Source organism: Lepisma saccharinum, chromosome 12 (assembly GCF_977018435.1).
Source record: "Lepisma saccharinum chromosome 12, izLepSacc3.1, whole genome shotgun sequence".
Classification (NCBI taxonomy): Eukaryota; Metazoa; Arthropoda; class Insecta; order Zygentoma; family Lepismatidae; genus Lepisma; species Lepisma saccharinum.
This window is the reverse complement of record NC_139240.1, coordinates 23,269,116-23,288,601: the sequence shown is the minus strand read 5'-3', so window position 1 is coordinate 23,288,601 and position 19,486 is coordinate 23,269,116.

Genomic DNA, 19,486 nt, shown 5'->3' with positions numbered 1-19,486 from the left:
AATGGTAGAACATATCCCCCCTTTATGCCGAATCTCTTACTCAAATTATTTGGTAAGACAAAATTTTCGAAACAATGTAACACACACATTTAAGCATTATACTGTATGTTTACTTTAAGTATTGTTAAAATGAGTTTTCAATTTTACCATAAGGAAACATGCCCCACCGAACATATTCTATGGTCCTCAAAATTTAAACAGACTTCACTCGCAAGTGTAATGTGTTTTACATTGTTTCAAAAACAAACTAACTGAGCAGTATTGTTCCTCGATTTGTCACATGTTAAGTTTTAAATTCCATTCAATCTTCTACATTTTCGGTAGAAAATGCTTCTCATTGTGCATTTAGCAGAGCAACTTGTTAGCGATATGGAGATCATTGTATACAATACCTGCAAATTTGGAAAGGTCGAAAACTGGACAACAACACTGTATGGTTTAAGAAACCCATTCTTAACCTATTTCTGCTTACAAAAAATTTATTCAGAACCCGTCATGTTATCTGGACCGGAATTTTCTTTCTTTCTCAATCCCATCTTGCCGGCCGCCTTGGCGGAGTGATTAGCACATTGCGCTATGACGCCAAGGATCCCAGGTTCGAACCCCGGCCTGGGCATGGATGTTTGTGAGTGTCCTTCATCATTTTCATCATATCATCACTCATAGGGTGACCAGACACACACATTCAACAAAGAGGACAGAGCAGGCAAAAAAGGAGGACAAAGTCATAAAAAAGAGGATGCAGCAAAAAATGGCAACACATTTGACATTACTCATAATTTTATCAGTATATAAAAATCTTAATAACACTTTGCTTACAGAGACTTTTCAGGTGATCTCTATAAATAACTTTCTCTTATCTTTAAGCAAAGAAAGCAATATCCAAATCTGTCATTTAACAAATGACAAATAATATCTGAAATTTGAAGCACATATTTTTACTCCTTTTCTAATTCTTGGATATTACAATGAAATATCCCCACAAGTGAATACAAATGTAACAAGTAAGATTAGCTTTAACTTATTTCCAAACACAGAATTACAATTTTTAAGTTCTTAACATTTGGTAGAGAAATATGATTTTAATGCCATGAACATTTCTATCACTCTTTCAACAGCAGGGGAAAGTGACAGCCACCTTACAGTTTACCTCATATTAGTTTCTTCCTCCATCCTGGATATTTTCTTGCAAGATAACTGTTGAATTTACACTTTCGCATCGTTATTTCATGAAAGTAAGTATTACTTAATCAAAATTCTCACTATGCATTTCTGTATCGTGTATGTATAACTCGAAAAGGAACTGGCTGATCCCCGTGGCGAAGTGGTTTGCACACTGTGTCACAATTGCCGATTAGAATCCCAGCCTAGGCATGAGTTTTCTTTGTGAGTGCCCCTTCATCAAAATCATCATACCATCGCTCATATCCATCTTCGCAATTAGCCAAAAGTGACAGAAAAGCAAAGTATAATAAACCAAATCAATCAATCAAAAAGGAACTTAACAGACTACATGCGTTCCAGCAGTCTCAGAGGGCGAAACAACGAGTTAGAACTTAGAATAATAGCAATGACTAGGTGCCAAATTTTGCCTATTTGCCATTTATATTCCTTTGTAGTAAAACATAAGCTTCAATGTTCAAAGTTCGTTTCATTGTGTTTCTAGTCCTAAAACGCATTTTTATAGTGCCTATAAATGCCTATTTTGATTAATCGTGCCCAGAAATCACTATTCTGCAATTTTTCATACTTCAGCATTTTTTACGTGCCTTTGGCTTTTCCTAGATTGAACAATGTAATGCTTTGTTGATGTTGTACTGACTGAAATCTGGTATTTACCAGATTTGAGGGTCTCAATTGATTGGAACATTATTTCAAATTTTTATTTTTGTTACAATGGTGCAAATTGTTTTTTCATCATTTGTTCAAATTCGCACGATAGTTAGCACAAGATGTTTTTGTGAGAATTACTTTTCCCCACAAATGTGAATTTCAATCAAAAGAGTGTTAATTAATATTAATAGTTTGTTATCGTACTTTTATGGATAAACTGAAGTGTTAATACTAGGGTTTTGCAGGACAGAATTTTTTTGGTCGGGATGGGAATTTTTTTAAATCCCGACATTTGGGACGGGAAAAATTTACAATTTCCCAAAGCTCTGGAAATCTCAAATTCGACACGCCATTTTCACTTTAAGTTGATATTTTTGTATTTCTGGAATAAAAACTAACAATTTCCGATAAGTTCCAGACACTTACGGTCATTCCATGCGAAATCAACACAGCCTTTGACCTGACCATCTCCGATTTTCATGAAATTTGGGGAGTTGAAACTATCCATGGAACTTAGTAACTATGGAATTTTTTAGTTTCGTGCGTCTTGTAATTGTTAAATTATTCAAGGTCAAAGTTAGCATAAATTGCCCTTTTTGAGCCCGCTTAGCTATACTAAATCTGCTGTAACTCCGCCACTATTTCGCCTAGAAAGCTCAAATAAAGCTTATGGTACAGGGAATTGAACAAGCTTTCCAGTGATATATAACAAGCCTGCCTTTGGATAAAAATATAATTTTGTCACGTGACCTTGACTTTTGACTTTGAATATCTCAAAACATGTCATCACCAAAAATCGTGAAAAAAATATATTTGGTCCCTCATTCCATACTATAAAACATATCAAAAAATCATTCTGGGACTGCAATGGAATCAGAAGATACAAAATAATATGTGTAACTATGTGACTGATAAAAGCCCCATTACGTGAACTATGAAGAGTCAAATGTCTCTTAACACTCCCTACAAAATGTGAAGGAGTTATCCTGGGTATAATTGGTCATGAAAGAAATAGGTTTGGCACAGGGAGATCCCTAGCCGTGTGTGTCAAGTGCATGTCCGGCATATTGTTGACCACCATATTGAATTCAACGCAAAAATTTCAAAGGAAAGGGGTGAGGGGTTATTTTTATTAACTTCACCGTGAACATAAAAATTAGCCTCGTCACTGAAGAATTTTTCATTCCAAAGGAAGTGTCACATAATTGTTTGAGATACTTTTCCCAATATTCTTCACTATTCAACTATTTGGTGAATGAAGCTGATTAAAATCATATGCAATGGTGCGTATACTGCTTTCTCTCCCAAGATGTCAGCGTGATCTAGATGAGTTCCTAACACGTTAGGAACATTCCAATGATTTGTTTTTAACACCTCGAAATGGAGAAAATGGTTACAAGCATGCAGTAATAAATTTTTGCTGGTTAAATATATGTTGGATAAACCTTCGTCACTTCATTTCTCGTGAAATTCTAGCCTGATTTGATATATCACATCACCCCATTTCCTTTGAAATTTTTGCGTTGAATTCAATATGGCGGTCAACAATATGCCGCATCTGCGCTTGACACACACGGTTAGGGATCTCCCTGTGCCTAACCTATTTCTTTTATGACCAATTATACCCAGGATAACTCTTTCACATTTTGTAGGGGGTGTTAAGGGACATTTGACTCTTCATAGTTCATGTAATGGGGCTTTTATCAGTCACATAGTTACACATATTATTTTGTATCTTCTGATTCCATTGCAGTCCCACAATGATTTTTTGGTATGTTTTAGAGCATGGTATGAGGGACCAAATATATTTTTTTCACGATTTTTGGTGATGACATGTTTTGAGATATTCAAGGTCAAAAGTCAAGGTCACGTGACAAAATTATATTTTTATCCAAAGGTAGGCTTGTTATATATCACTGGAAAGCTTATTCAATTCCCTGTACAATAAGCTTTATTTGAGCTTCCTAGGCAAAATAGTGGCGGAGTTATAGCACATTTATTATAGCTAAGCGGGCTCAAAAAAGGCAATTTCTGCAAACTTTGACCTTGAATAATTTAACAATTAAAAGACGCACGAGACTAAAAATTTTCATATTTACTAAGTTCTATGCATAGTTTCAACTCCCCAAATTTCATGAAAATCGGAGATGGTCAGGTTAAAAATTGCACATATCTGTGTTGATTTGGCATGGAATGACTCTTACAATGCAGGAAATGTCGAAAAGTAATGAATTTTTAAAGTGAACATTCGGTATTTTATTTCCCGACTGCTCGGGATCCCGCATACCCCTAGTTAATACAGTCTGTGTGCATTGTAAGAAGAAAATGGAAATAAGTTCACATTCATTGCCTATTTTGATGTCTTCTCTTAGCTTATAGTGCCTATTTCAGAGGGTTTTAGTCAGCAGTATAGTGGTAAAATAAATAGTACCAGGGCTGTCCCTTCCCTTCAGTGTTTTCTTATAATAGACATCTTCGTGTCACTTACGTGGATGTTTCGAGGCATATTCACTGCACAGTATTTCATAAATTGAATAAATATTATCGTAACCTTCCAATTTCTCCCATAATGCAGCAAATGCCGAATTCCAATTTGGTTTTTAAAAATACAAGAACATTTTGATATGGAACTTACTTGCATATTAATAATTAAAAACTACAAAATAGAGGATAAGTCAAACGTTAAGGTAATAATTGTAAATAATTTGGAAATAATAATTAAGTAATTTGTAACCTTGTTCTCATACCTTCTTTTCATTTCAAACAGAAAATCAGAGAGCAACAGAAAAGACTTTTGTTTTAATCACCTCAAAACTCACAGCTGCTAAAAACCAACTGACGTCAATGTTTTTTTGGGGCTAACGTCAATGGTTTAATAATTACTCTTTATGTCTAAAATTGAACTTAATTCATGAAAAAAGCAAACTAGCACCTTGAAGAATCTTTCGCAACGCAGAATTGGTAAGTACAAATGCTATAAATGACTAAATAAATGAGGGAGAGGTGTTGGGACGCTATCGAAGTTTTATCGATTTAGGCTTTAGACAGGGGTGGTGCGAGGAGGTGCTTGTGCACCCCTTAATTTTCTTCTGCACCCACTTCAGCACCCTCTATCCAAAACCTATATTGTACCAAAAATATTACCTCTTACAGTGTCATATAATGTCATGTTGTTGTCATATTGAGGGCCGAATGTTATGTACTGAAGTGAGACTACTATCATTATTTACAACAGGCAAGCATTGATCCTACTCTCAATGAGATTCCACATTTATTTTCCTGTACTGTAACTTCAGCAGCCCTTGTCTTCATTTATTTAGATTTGTTGTTTCTGTCTGTTTGTGTTTTTCGTAGCTCAGTCAGGCTCACTGTCAGTTGTATTTTTTCCTCTGCACTGTTTGTACATGGTTTTGTTGTCCGCCTACTTGTTCATCCTCGTTTCCTCAAGTTGAATGGGAACAAACATTTAAGTTGCTTTCAAGTAAAATCAGGTCATTCTCGGAAAATTATTTAACGGGAGTTTTATCGTGACGGTAGTTTCTTTCTTGATTCGTTCTATTTGATCTAGGAACGTACCTTAGACTTTTTCAAAGACTGTTATGAAGATACCAAATATTCCCAAAGAAATGTTATAATTCGTTATTGGGGACAGTGCGGTCCAAGGAATTATAACTAAGAAGTTGCTATGCACTTATAGTCCTGACACCACAGCATCTGGGCAGACGAAAGGTAAGCAATGCATTATGTAAAATGAAAAGAGGGGTAACAAAGCATTGAAACATTTTCAGAAAAGTGGGGAGAAAAAAAAGTGAATTTATAATTACATAAAAGTGACTACATGATTTCGTATTTATTGTGTTATTTTATTTTTCAAATTGCAGAACTTTAGATTGCATACTACCGATTTCTTTCCTTTACCCAAAGCAGGCAAACTGAACACTCAGCAGTTGTTGTTAATTATTTGACATTTGATAAATAACTGAACTGCGTACCTCAACTGCTTGAGCCTTGTAATCAAGGGACACCGGGTTCGATTCGCGGTGGAGGCACATAGTGGTTCAGATCTCATTTTAAACTGTATGTCCACTCCCGATTAGTCTTATCAAGTGGACTTAAAACAATGGATGTCAATGTAAAGAGCAACGCTATTGGGTGGGGGGATATTCCTTTCCATGGAAAAAGGCTTTGCCTTGCTTGCCTTTCTATGAAAAAAATCCTCCAGTTCTCCATATATGCCATTGGCCTCCCTTGAAGAAGCTGTTCTTTTCAAATTTCCAAACGTCGTTGTTGTGCTAAAATCAGGCAAAAATGAAGCAAGTCAGTAGTATTCTTCAGTTTCATTAGCATATTGTCATAGATGCCTAATAAATGTTGATTATGTTTTCTTTATTTTCAACGTCGCACCCCATAAATTTCATTCTGTACCCCCTCAGCACCCCCAGGTGATCAATCCTGGCGCCGCCGACTTTAGATTAGGGTTTCATACATCCTTGTTTTCGCAGGACAGTCCTTTGTTTAGACTGCTGTTCTGCAGTTCACAGTTCAACTCCAAAAAAACAAGAATGTCCTGCATAACATGACTTATGAGCTTGAAAAATGCCTTCTTTTCAGTAGGAAGTGCATTGTAAGTTTCAATTAAAATACAGTGTGAATATTTTACAGGAATTCTGTGAATTTGTAGAAAAAGAATATTCCAAATTATACAGTTACAGTAACAAGATTAGACTTGAGTGGAAATTTTTGAACACTTCCTTTTTAAAGAGTTTGGTTCTCACAATTGCTGAACTTAGTTTATGTTTACTAGACAAAGAACAGACACAAGTGAGAGTCAGCCAGAAATTCTCCCTTTTTTATGCTTCACCGTCTTATAGCAACTAAAATCCATTGTTGAGAGCGAATGTTGTCCACACAATGCAGCCAGCTGATTGATCCTTTCGCCTAAATAACGGTTGCTTTACTGGCTATTTATAACAGAGTAGATGTATTCTATTATATCAGTTAATATGTTTTCGATATAGGCCTACATATATTTTAAGGAAGACTTTTAAAGGAAAAAATAGTTGTTACAAAAATAAAGAACCAGGGCGGTCCCAGGGGTTAAAAAAAAAAGTACTAGGGCGGAACCCTGGCACCACTGAACACCTGTTTTTAGTGCCAATAAATCCACACCCCATTAATGACTCAGTTGGGAAAGTGATTGTGTTGAGCTCACACATGCTAGGTGAGCATTGCTTGAATACTTAACGCACCCCAACTGATATGCCTTAAATGATGATCGTTATATGTAGAAGCATTCTCTAGGCAGCACATTGGCTATGGGCTTTGCTATAGCTACTCTTTCCAAAAAGGAGGACAGACACCTAAAAAGGAGGACATGTCCGGACAAAAGAGGATGTCTGGTCACCCTATTCACTCATCCCCATCTTCGCAAATTAGCCAAAAGTAGCACAAGAAAGCAAAGTAAACACAAATCAAATCGATCAATCCCTTCTTCTCCTACACGATTAACCACAAGTTAGCAATGTTAAATAACTCAGGGTGAATAATGTTTTCCATTGCAAATCTTCAGAAACAGTATCCTCTCATTAGGCTGATTTTGTTAACCTGGTCCTTGAACCTGAACTTGAAGCACTTTCATCATTGGTGTGATTTTGCCAAGGCCCACTTCCAAATATAAATTCCACAGTTAGAAGATTATTTTTAGTTTTATATACATCTTTAAGTTCAGTCTTTTCCACTTATCCTGGCGATGAATGGTATTACACATGTATTTGAACTGGCTTGCAAGACTCTTTGCAATGAATGTTCCCATTTGAATTTACATAGTCAACAAAAAGTAAGCTTTAGACAACGAAAAGTCACATAGAAAACCCCAGACATTGTTTACGATTGGCTGAAAATGCCAACAATCGAAAGGCGCATGACACTTCAAACTTTTCATTGCAGTTCAAATTAAAAGACTAAATAAAGAAAAGCACGCTCAATTTCATGTTTCCTAACATAAAACGTACAAAACTGCCTAGGCTCAGTGCCATTCTTAGTGTACTTAACCATATTCTTAACATTTTAACCTTGTATACATTGGCGGTCATTGAGTTCCAAAACTAGGAGGGCAAGGACAGTTTACTTTCCCTTGGTAGATAAGACTTAGTAGGACTGCGCAAGAAAAAGTTGCAAAAAGTGGGAGGTACTGCCCCCTTGCACCATTAATCACTGCCACTGCTTCTATAAATGCGAAAAGCACGCCCCCCATTTCCAAACTGATTCTAAAGGCATAAGCGGTGGTGTTTCATTTCAACCCCATCGCAGCAATCACCCACAGACAGGTAAAGAAAAACTACATAATATCCATAACTAAAAATGAATAACAAGTCAATCAAATGAAACGATCCCCCATTCTTGTGTGAAGATACATAGTATTGTTAGCTTAACTATGAAATTTTGTCCCCCAAAAATTCCCATGATGCAGGCCCGTCATGAATCCCCCCCTGTGCGCATCCCTGTCAAACACACAAGTACAGATCACCATCAGGATATGAATCTGTAATCACAGAATGCCTGTTCTCGAGTGTTTTACACCTTCCAGAAGGAACTCTACTGGAACAAGTGTTCCCTTTTGTTTCTTTGTCTCAACCAAAGAACTAAATGTCCATGGACTCACACTCCTTGGTTGACAGGCATGTCAACATGTCGAACTCTTGAATACTATTGCCCTCACTGAAACATAACTCACTCCATCAACCCATTCCATTAACAATTTTCTTCTTTGAAAAGGAAACTCCCTGTATTTGTCTGTATTCAAGAAAAGATCGTTTTGCCTGTGAAAACCACGTTTAGGGTACAGAATTGAAGAACAGGAGTGATATTCAGAAATACATTATGTAAAAAAGTATGCATCTAATATGGTACTCCCTCCTTCACAATATAGGCAGAATGAAATTACTATTGATTAATATTAATCATACACTTCAAAGCTCATATAGCATTAAGAATATTTATCTCTGAACAATATCTGAGTAAAAGAAAATTCCGAAAGGTACAGTGCAGCTGGGTATTGGTAAAAAAAAAATCTACTGGTACTGATCTTGGTTCAAAAGTGATAAAGAGGAACTCTACTAGATCAATATACTAGGTGGCCACTCTAGGATCATGATAAAATTCAATATAATTCCCAGTTTTGAAGGCAAACTTTCCAAAAATTCAAAGGTACAAGCTGATGCTTTCTCTATTTCAACCTTATGTATTACCACCTTTCACCACCCACACACAAACACATAATTAACAAATTAATGGGTCTGTGTGATTCCATTGAATCCAAAAATTCTCATTTAATTCAATGTAATGCTATGGTATACACTGTTTAATATATTCAATTTAAGGTTTGGAGTTTTCATTTGCCAAGTTTAGACTCTAACTATTATCTTGAAAAAGTAAATTATGGCACAATTAACATCAAAATGAAAAACCAAAACATAATTTATGCATCAACGGTTAAAAATCTGAACCTTACTTTTGATCCAAATTTTTCCTGGTCAGCGCATATGTCAGCACAGTGCACAAAAGCACTAACAATAATGAGATCACTCTACAGGAGAAGATACTTTTTCCCTAGAGAAACGAAATTATCTCTCACAGAAACTCTAACATATCCTATTTTTGATTACTGTGATGAGGTGTACGGAATGAATTTACAACGTAAAATATCGAACAGAATACAAAAAATACAGAATTCTTGCTTTTGTTAGGTACTGTCGATCAGGAGAAATCAGCACATCTAACCCTTGCTAAATACATACAAAATTCTTAACATGTCTAGGTGACGTCTTCTACATCAATTATCTACAATATATAAGGTATTACAATTGCAAACACCTAGCTATCTTCACGAGAAACTGACATTTAGAAATTCCATACATTCATACAATACTAGAGGTCAGCGAAAAATCGACATTCCCTGCCACTCTGCTGTCAGTTTCGAAGGCTCCTTCTCCCTCTGTTCTGCAAAGGTTTGGAATGCTCTTCCCGATTATTTTTCTTTGGCTACAACACCCAAAAACTTCAAACATCAAACAAGTCGTATTATATTTATTGCAATTGAGCATTAGCTCGTACAGATAAGAAACAAAAATCAAGTAAAGTAAAAACATGTATTTTGCAAACACTTATCTGACACAACGAAAATTTCAATCTGTGTGAATGCTATTTTAGTCTCAATTTGGAAATTGCGTTGTACACGTGTGTTTGGGTGTGCATGTGTGTGTTAATGTATCTGTCATTGCATTCTCTTAAAATTTTATTTTTTTCATTTATGTCAAATTCATTCATGTTATGTTATATATTTGATTCCAGTATTATAAATATATGTATTGTAACATTTAATCACCAGAGTTAGGTGGTAGAACAGCCCAAGGCTAAATCTCGATCTGTAGCAAATAAAAATACTTTTCAATTCAATTCGATTCAATTTCCACGTACTCAGGCTTCAAATACATCTACAAACAGAAGTAATAAATGGTACGGAATATACTATTCTACAAAAAAAAAAAATGTTAATTGTATAAGAATTTCAAACTCAAATTTACACAGTCAACTTCATGATATCTTGCAATAATAGATTGTTCTACAAAGGGCACTAATAAAGTAAACGTATTGAGAGAGAATTCTGTTACATTTTCAACGCAGTTTTCTTTTCATCCCTTCCTGGATAAAAATAAAAGTTAAACTGTGAAAAACTTACCTCGGGGCATTTGTAAATGTATGAATTCATTTGGATTTTCAAAAGTTGCAAATGTTTACATAGAATTCATGCATAATTAGCCACCCTGATTTAGTATAGTTGTTGCAGAAAACATATATTTCAGTATGTATAAATGTTCTGAATGTGTATAATTGTTACAGTATTGTACCATCACGATCAAGGGGGAGGGGGACTATAAGATTATTGGAAGTAGTCTCAACTTTGTCCTAATTATGGTATTCAATAAATCTGAGGCTCAAGTAAAGTATTCATTCATTTTGTTGAAACTTCTTTACAGAAACTACACATGATGCTATAGGAAGATAAAATTGATAACACTGGTCGACATTTTTTTAAAAGTTGAACGATGTTTTGAAATGAATAGGTGACTCTGAAAGGATTTTTCATGCTGAATTCAAATTTGAAAACCGTTTTGCTCCATCACGTCACAAGTTTTAACAAATCGTGAAAACTGAATAGCATATAGGGGTCTATTATGGTATTATTGGGATCATTTGGGGTTTATATAATCATATTACAGACACATAGAATAAATAATTTTTGCAAATATAGTAATCAGTGGGACATATATTGAGATTGTAAAATCTATATTATATACTATATTCATGTATATTTTCATTTACACATGTCTAGAAAGAGATATAACATAGTGCATTTCGAATTACTGAGACTCAGGATCGAACTTCATTCTTTTTGATTTTCTGCCTTCCCGACACCCAAAGTAGGAACATCTCTTATTATCATCCAACAAAAATCTGCCATCATGGAATCATTCCGTCGTCTCTGGTATCTCCGTTCCATCTCTGCTATGTCCTTGTGAAATCTTTCCCCGTGCTCCTCACTGAAGTGTCCGAGATTACTCGGAAAGAAATCTATATGAGAGTTAAGGAAATGCAATTTGAGGCTCATTTTACAACCAAGTTTACATAAATTCGTTAGCAGATTTTTCACAAAATGTTCATAGTTAACGTGTTTTTCATTGCCCAGAAAATGGGCAACCACCATTTTGAAACTTACCCAGGCATCCCTTTCCGTAGCAGTCATTATTTCTTCAAAATCTGCATCCAACATCAGTTTCCGTATCTGAGGGCCAACAAAAATACCCTCTTTGAGCTTACCCTCAGTGACGGATGGAAATTTCCTGGCAATGTATATAAAGCATTCGCCGTCTTTGTCTAACGCTTTCACAAACTGTTTCATTATCCCTAACTTAATATGCAACGGAGGAAGCAGTATTTTAGACGACTGAATTAATTGTCGTTGTGTCACATTCTTCTTCCCTGGGGAGAGAGATTCTCTACTTGGCCACGTTTTCACTTTCCAATGATTCTCCCTGTCCCGACTGTCCCATTCGTACAAGAAGCAGGGGAATTTTGTGTTCCCGGCCTGGAGACCCAACAACAAAGCTATCACTTTGAAATCTCCACAGACAGACCAACCATGTTCTTCATATTTCACTTTCAGTAGCATGAACCTCAAAGTTTCATAAGTTTCCTTAAGCGACACAGAATATGCAACTGGAATCGATGGGAACACATTACAGTTATTTAACAGAACACCCTTCAGACTAGTCTGTGATGCATCAATGAAAAGTCTCCATTCACTTACATTGTAAGAAATACCATACAATTCTATGACTTTCCTTATGTTGTTACAATAAACAAGGTTTTAGTCTTCAGTAAAGTATAGGAGTAGCTCTGTCTCTCAATGCCTGTACTATGAGAAATGTGTTCCTGGAGACAACAGGTTTTTCTTACTTAGTCGGGAACCAAGAAGTTGGGCACTCTCCTTTGGTAAATTTAGGTAGGTCTCTTATGAGATCATTCAGTTCATGTTGTGTGAAAGGTTGCGGAGTGCCTGTACTTGTACCAGGACAGAAATCGTCACTGTTATCATAGTGTGCACGTTCAACTTCAGTGTCACTTGAAGTGCTGCAATTATCACTACTCGTACGTGGTACAGGTACATTTGGCCCATGAGGCACGGGCCTAATGGTTGATTGTATGTTGTTGGGATAGCTCACATTGCTCTTGTTCTTAGCACTGAAACTGCTAACATCTATAGCACAGAAATAGCAGTCATCAATGTGATTTTTTGGTTCCCGCCATACCATTGGTATTCCAAATGGCAATGCTTTCCTCTTGCCACACTTCCACAATCGCAAAGCTTCCACACATGTTTTGCAAACTTCATGCGGGGCCCAGTTTTTGTCCTGATCACCTACTTTAACACCACAATATTCGTGGTAAGCAGACCTCACAAATGTGGTGATACGTTGTCTTTGCCTCTTCACTACATAGCTTCCACAAATGTAACAGAATACATGGGGCGAGTTCAAACACTTCCTGGACGACGACGACATTGTCTCTCGACACAACACAGCATGAACTATCGACAATGATGAAAACTTTATCAAATATCTTGCATTCCCTACTGCTATTTACATATATAATATCTACAATACACTTAACTAAGGTTTTCGGATCACATAACCTTATACACGGTAAATAAATTAAAAACTGTACTATTTGCATTAGTTGGTATCGAATAACAAAACTTAGAAACAAATTTATTGAATCATTCATTGTTACTAGGCATCTTCAGCAATTTTGTTAATCATATAATGTAATAAGAGGTGCACTGCCATCTATCCGGAATATTATTAACTTCTAATTTCTGGGCAGGAATTACGATTTATACAACAATGAAGATTTCTAAATAACTGAGGGTGATACAACAAAAACAAGGTCACTTCTGAAATCAGCATCAAATGTAGTTTCAGAAACCACAATTAGTTTCCAAACATCAGAACCAATTTCGACCAGTGTAATTTTTGTATCATACTGCCCTTTCTCCTTGTGTGCAGGTCACATTTTTTCCATTTGAATTTATTTCGCTATGAAGTTGTAACCAGTGTTTTAAGCCACCCTCCTTGTGCAAAGAAATTTCTCCCCTCGGTGACAATGGATTGTTCTATCAACACTGGTTGGCGGTATGTTGAAAGATAAAAAATAAAAAGAAGGAAGAAAACCGACGGGAAAGCGCCAACGGTTTTCTTAGTAAGTCCACATGGTGAGCTTGCGCCAAATTAAGTAATTGCGGTGTACAGTGTGTATTAATTAATACTGTTTTAGAGGTCTTTTATCGCGTGGACTTGAAATTGAACAAGACCTAGACAATATTGTGTCTTGTTTCTAAGGTACTTTACAGACAAGATTACGTTCATAAAATATACTTTTGTGTTATCGTAATCACAAGAAGGAATCCATATAAAGTTTACTACACAGTTAGTGAGGAACGGATCCAGCTTTAATGCGTGTTTAAAGCAAGAAGAAATAATCTAATGAAGAGAATAATTACTTACCAGTGTTTAGTGTTAGTGTGAGTGCATGTGAAAGAAGAAGAATATTTGATACATTGGAATGAAGTCGTAGTTTATTATTGTGAGTATACGCAGTAAAAAATATTGTTTATTAATTGTAATCTTGAATTGTCTGATAACGATAAATAGCCAAAGTTTCGGCTTAATCTACGTATTGAGTAGAAAAAAGAGTATCAGGATCCTTTATGAAAATAAATATTTGTAAGGGTATTATTTAAATATGTAAAATATATAAAGAAACAAAATATACCTTTCTGCATTGTAAAGTCTCACATGCAGTGGCGTGGCGTGGGATTTTTAAAAGTGTTACCAGTTATCAGTAGGACATTTAAGGGAGGAGCCGTCGTAAGACTTGGGCGCCTCCCCACCTCATGCCCCCCCCCAAAATGTCTTCCAAGTAGTTCATATAATATTAATCTGGTACGTCTGCAATTCAATACTAGATTTTGGTAAAGTTATTAATCAGAAATAAAAAAATGTTGACATAAGGACTGAAGTGAAATCGCAAACATTGGTTGTTGACACAATAATACGTAATTTGATACTTACAGAAACATCGAAGGCTACTTATAGAGCAGATCAATCCGACGACTCTTCTTTGAAAATGGTTATATGATGCTGGGGTCCCGGGTTCGAATCCTGGCTTGGGCATGGACGTTTGTGATGTCTATTCATCAATTTCATCATATCATCACTCATCCCCCATCTTCGCAAATTAGCCAAAAGTGGCACAAGCGAAGCAAAATCAATCAAATCAAATCAAAAAATTTCTATGATGCTGTCATAAAGTGAAGTTTCTCATTTGAATTTGAATTTTTGGGTGCATCATGGTCATGGTCCATGTTATCCACATCTGAATTCCACACGTTTTTTCACCCGAAAATAGAGTACATGACCAACAAAAGACTTTCGACAACTGCGTACATCCACATAACCACGGTTATCGTTATACCACGAAACATTGAAATGTCGGTCATATCCAGCAGACGACTTGGTTTTTAAATCGTTCAAAATAGGCTTTGGCCTCCCTTTCGCCACAATTTCGCTTTTTCATGCAAAACAACGAACCAAAAGATTGCTTCAGAATATCTTCTATCGCACAATTACACACACTGTTCAGATAGGATGAACCCGCCACCTCGGAACTCGGAGCAAGCTCCATTCCGCTTGTTAATTAATTGACAATGCCCGAAAACAACATAAAGACGAAATACACCATTCACAAAACTCGCACTGCACAGTCCCTCCTGCAAATCGTTGTTTACTTTTGTAACACGTGAAGCACCCAACTCGCCCCCTCCCCTCTCAGCATCAGCACTTCCCCATTATTTCCTTCGGAACCTGCAAGAAGTCCAGTTCTACTACTGTTGCCATCTTAGTTCTTTTGAAACCAGATTTGCCCAAATCGCAAAACTTTTCGTTTCAAATAAGACGTATGTAGAGTAGATGTAGTCTGTTTCCTAACTACTCCCACTCCCATGTTTCGCTAAATCCACAGAAATCTCATTTCTGACACCACTACTATTTCGTATATTTTACGTCCCTTGCTCCCTTTAAGGCTTTCGCTTTATAGGATAATCGTGACGATGAGGATGCATGGTGAATTATTGAAATAAAATTATTATTTCTTTGTGTATGTAATTATTAATTTTTATAATTATGTAAGTAAAATAATAACAACGAACATTGAAATAACCATTTGTTGCTGAGGATTCGAACCTGCGACACCTGACACTTCAGAGCATGCTAAGATGACAATCGGGAAATTATGCTTGTAAGTAATGTTTTCACCCAAAAACAGTTCTACCGCCTCAAAAACATTGCTTCAATCCGAAATTATCGTATTCCTGTCAATCTCAATCGGCCCTTTGAACAATTATCACAAATTCCTGTAACCAAAATAATATTATATGTGTGAAATATAGAATTTTAGGTTGACATTTTTAGAAGAACAACGGACCCCATGGCTATCCCCAACTCTCCTTCTCACCCATCATGTCAAAGAAGGACAAAGAGGACTTTCGTAATCGCTGATATTTAGTGTAAATACAAAATATCACTTGGTAGTTTGCTTTTCCCCAGTGTGATTTGACTTTTTAAAATTTTGATTTGGAGATTTAAGTTCACTCATGCACAGTAATGCTAATCGGGACAGTTTAAAGTGGGATCCGAACCACTTGTGCCTCCACCAGGTATCGAACCTGCGATCCCTTGATTATAAGGCGGCGATGCTACAACTGCACCATCGTTCCCCAGTGTGACTGGACACCTTCAGAGTAAGATAGACCCGATTAGGCAACTTAGCTCTTTTCTGTCAATTGAATGATCTGTATCCGGTAACGATCACCGGCAACAGCGGCGGCTAAACAGGCAGGTAATAACCCGCCTCCTCCTCCCACCATAACAGTCTTTGCTGCGGCGCGAAGTCTTCCTTGCGGTGGCTCAGGACCCTTTCCTCATGTTGCCTGAGGAGGGTACCAGATCAGTCCTCCTCTTCGCTTTTGCCGGTGTCAGAAAAAATGTCAGTCTGCAATGTTTACTTTACGACAATATTACCAGTTTATGTACGTAATAATAATATTTTAAGACAGGTTCTTCAATTCTTTATATTTTGGTGTTACCTGCGGTAACAGCGGCTACGTGCACACCACGCCTCTGCTCACATGCAGTGGTGGATTACCAACTAGGCCCACTAGGCACGTGCCTAGGGGCAACAACTCTTGGGGGCGGTAAATCTTTTTTCCAGAATATCAAGAATAATAAAAAGTGTCTTACGTACACAGTGACAATATAGACCTATGAAACCAATGTTTCAAATCAACGGTTTGCAACACTTTCACTTCATACGAAAGAAACCTTGATGTATCGGATTTATGTGTTATCAAGAAATGTTTCGTTGCTCTGCCTCCTTCAGGCGCCAATCAATTTGTTTTTAACCCGTGCTGTGGCTTTTATTGCTTACAATGACACATGGCCGTATTTAGAGGGGGGGTTTCTAGGGTTCAACCCCCCCCCCCCCCGAAACTTCTGACATGTTGGATTAATTGATGTTCAGAAGCCAAAATCTGTAACAAATTTTCAATTTTTTTTCGAAGCATCACAAAAATACAAGTAGACAATGTTGAAACGATCGAGCTAGAATTTTCACACATTTGGAATTCTGAAAGTTGAGTGAAACAGGATTTATTATCGGAATCGCAGCCCACCGGCGACCCCTCCTTTTTCACTTCTGCTGTCATCTTTCCAGTGTTGTTCCTGCGTCACAAGGAATATAGACTGAAGATTCCCTTCTGATTGTCCCAAAATTCCCTTTCCAGCTTTTAAATTCCCCGTTCGATAAAGTCGAAAATAAATCCCCCTTGATAGGAGTTCAAACCTAGTACCTCCAGTTTCGTAGCACATTACGTTCGCGATTGAGGTTACAATCCATGCACCAGGCTAAGCTTTTAAAGATAATAACTTGTTCCACACTTTTCAAAATTGCAGAAATTTAATTTTAAAGTCAAACAACAAAAACTTTATGACTAAAATTTCCATCTAACTTTTAAAGTTTTTTCTTGAAGGTATCTAAAGTTTAATGACGAAGTAAAATAATTGTGCATTTCAGTACACACTGTATGAAACGTAAAAAAAAACAAAAGAAACTTATGCTGGATATTCACTCATCTGCTGGATTGAGTAAGCCCCCTCAAGGATTTAACAATAATATAATAATTATTATTATTAGTATTATTATTATTATGGAATAAAATTGTTTTATTATTATGAAATTTTAATTATTATCGTACAATTATTATTATTATTTCTATTATTCAAATTTCTGGTGACGCCCTGGGAACAATTATGAATGAACCCCCCCCCCCCCCGAAAATTTTTCCTGCCTACGGCCATGCAATGACAATGCAATCCGCCCAGCCTTTGTTGATTTGTTTTTGTAAATACATACCCCTCGATCTTCCACTAAGCGTTTGTTAATGACCAGGCAGGAAAGAAGACTGATTGTTTGAAACTCGCATCTGTAACAATGCCAGTCTTAAAAAAAATAAACACATAAACACTGCTGATAAGTGAGTGAGTGAGTGCAGCTTTCGCGTGGACCGCAACTAGTTTTTGTCTTACTGGATTCTCTGGCTGGTGCATTCAGTTTGTTGCTAGTGCGTTTGCAATTGCGTGAAAGAGAAGCAACCTTACAGAAAAAGTTTGGTACAGTGGACACGTTTTTTAGGCGAAAAGAACAAGTGATTTCCGAAAGCAGTCCAAAAATTGAAGTGGAAGCAGCTACATCGAGTGAACTCTGTGAAACGCAAAATGTTAAAATATTGTGGGTTTAGTGGAGGAAGAAAGTGCACCTGAGGTAGTGTCCCATCAGTTCGTAGGAGTTCCTGATTGTGACAGTGAGAGTGCAAATTTCGCTAGTGACGATCCTGCCGAGTGGTGTCTGAATGAGTCTACAATTGACATTCTTCTAAGACATGGAATTAATCAGAATACTGAAAACGATTTTTCTAAATCGCAAAGACTCATAGCAGGTAAGACAAGATTTTTAAATAATAGTGTTTTTTTCGTAAACTTGTAAATGGAGAATCAATTTTGCGGAATTATTTGGTATATTCGTGCAGCACTGGTGCATCATGCAGGTTGTTCAAGGTCAAGACAAACATCGCAACTCACGGCATTTCAGACTGGAAAAACATTTCAAATATTCTAGCATCACACGAAAATTCTGAAGAACACAAAAACTGCGAGTTGGCACTCTAACCAAGGCAGAAATCTGTGTTGGACCTTGGGGAACAATTTTCAATCACATATTCAGACGGAACTTACGTACTAGGTCAGTGCAAATAAGTTACTACTTTTCTTTTGAGAAGGGCGCACATTAAGTTTGTGCCTAGAGGCGGCGAGGAAGCTTAATCCGCCACTGCTCACATGTATACATTGTATTAAGAATCTTCATGGGTAAAATCTATCCTCAAAATAAAATAATTAAAAGGCTTCTCCTTCATGTGAAACCTAATATGTAAATAATACGTGGAACTTTAAAGTTGGGATTTAAAAGGGGTCTCATTGTGATGAATACTTAAAATTGTGTTTCAACACCAATCCTCTCAAGTATTCACAATACAACAAATAATACAATCATGTATAGTGTTTTATTATAAAAAGACAGGATATTACATACACAGTGCAAAATAGAAAACAACACATATTTTTAAGGTTATGCCAGTTCACATAAACCAGTGAAATTATATGGTGATTTCTCAAGAATGGAAATTTTTTAAATATACTCGTATAACATGTTATAACTTACAGAATTCTTCAACATGCATAAAACAATATTTTCATTCTCATTCACTCAGAGTAACTCTAAAACAAACACAAACTTGATCACAAGTTCAGTGTGATTCCAAAGTGTGGAATATCCCATATAATTTCTTCAGATATCACTGTACATGAGTGGAAACATATGAAGTAACTGGAAGATAACTTGCATCATCCCTATCCAAAATCTTGAA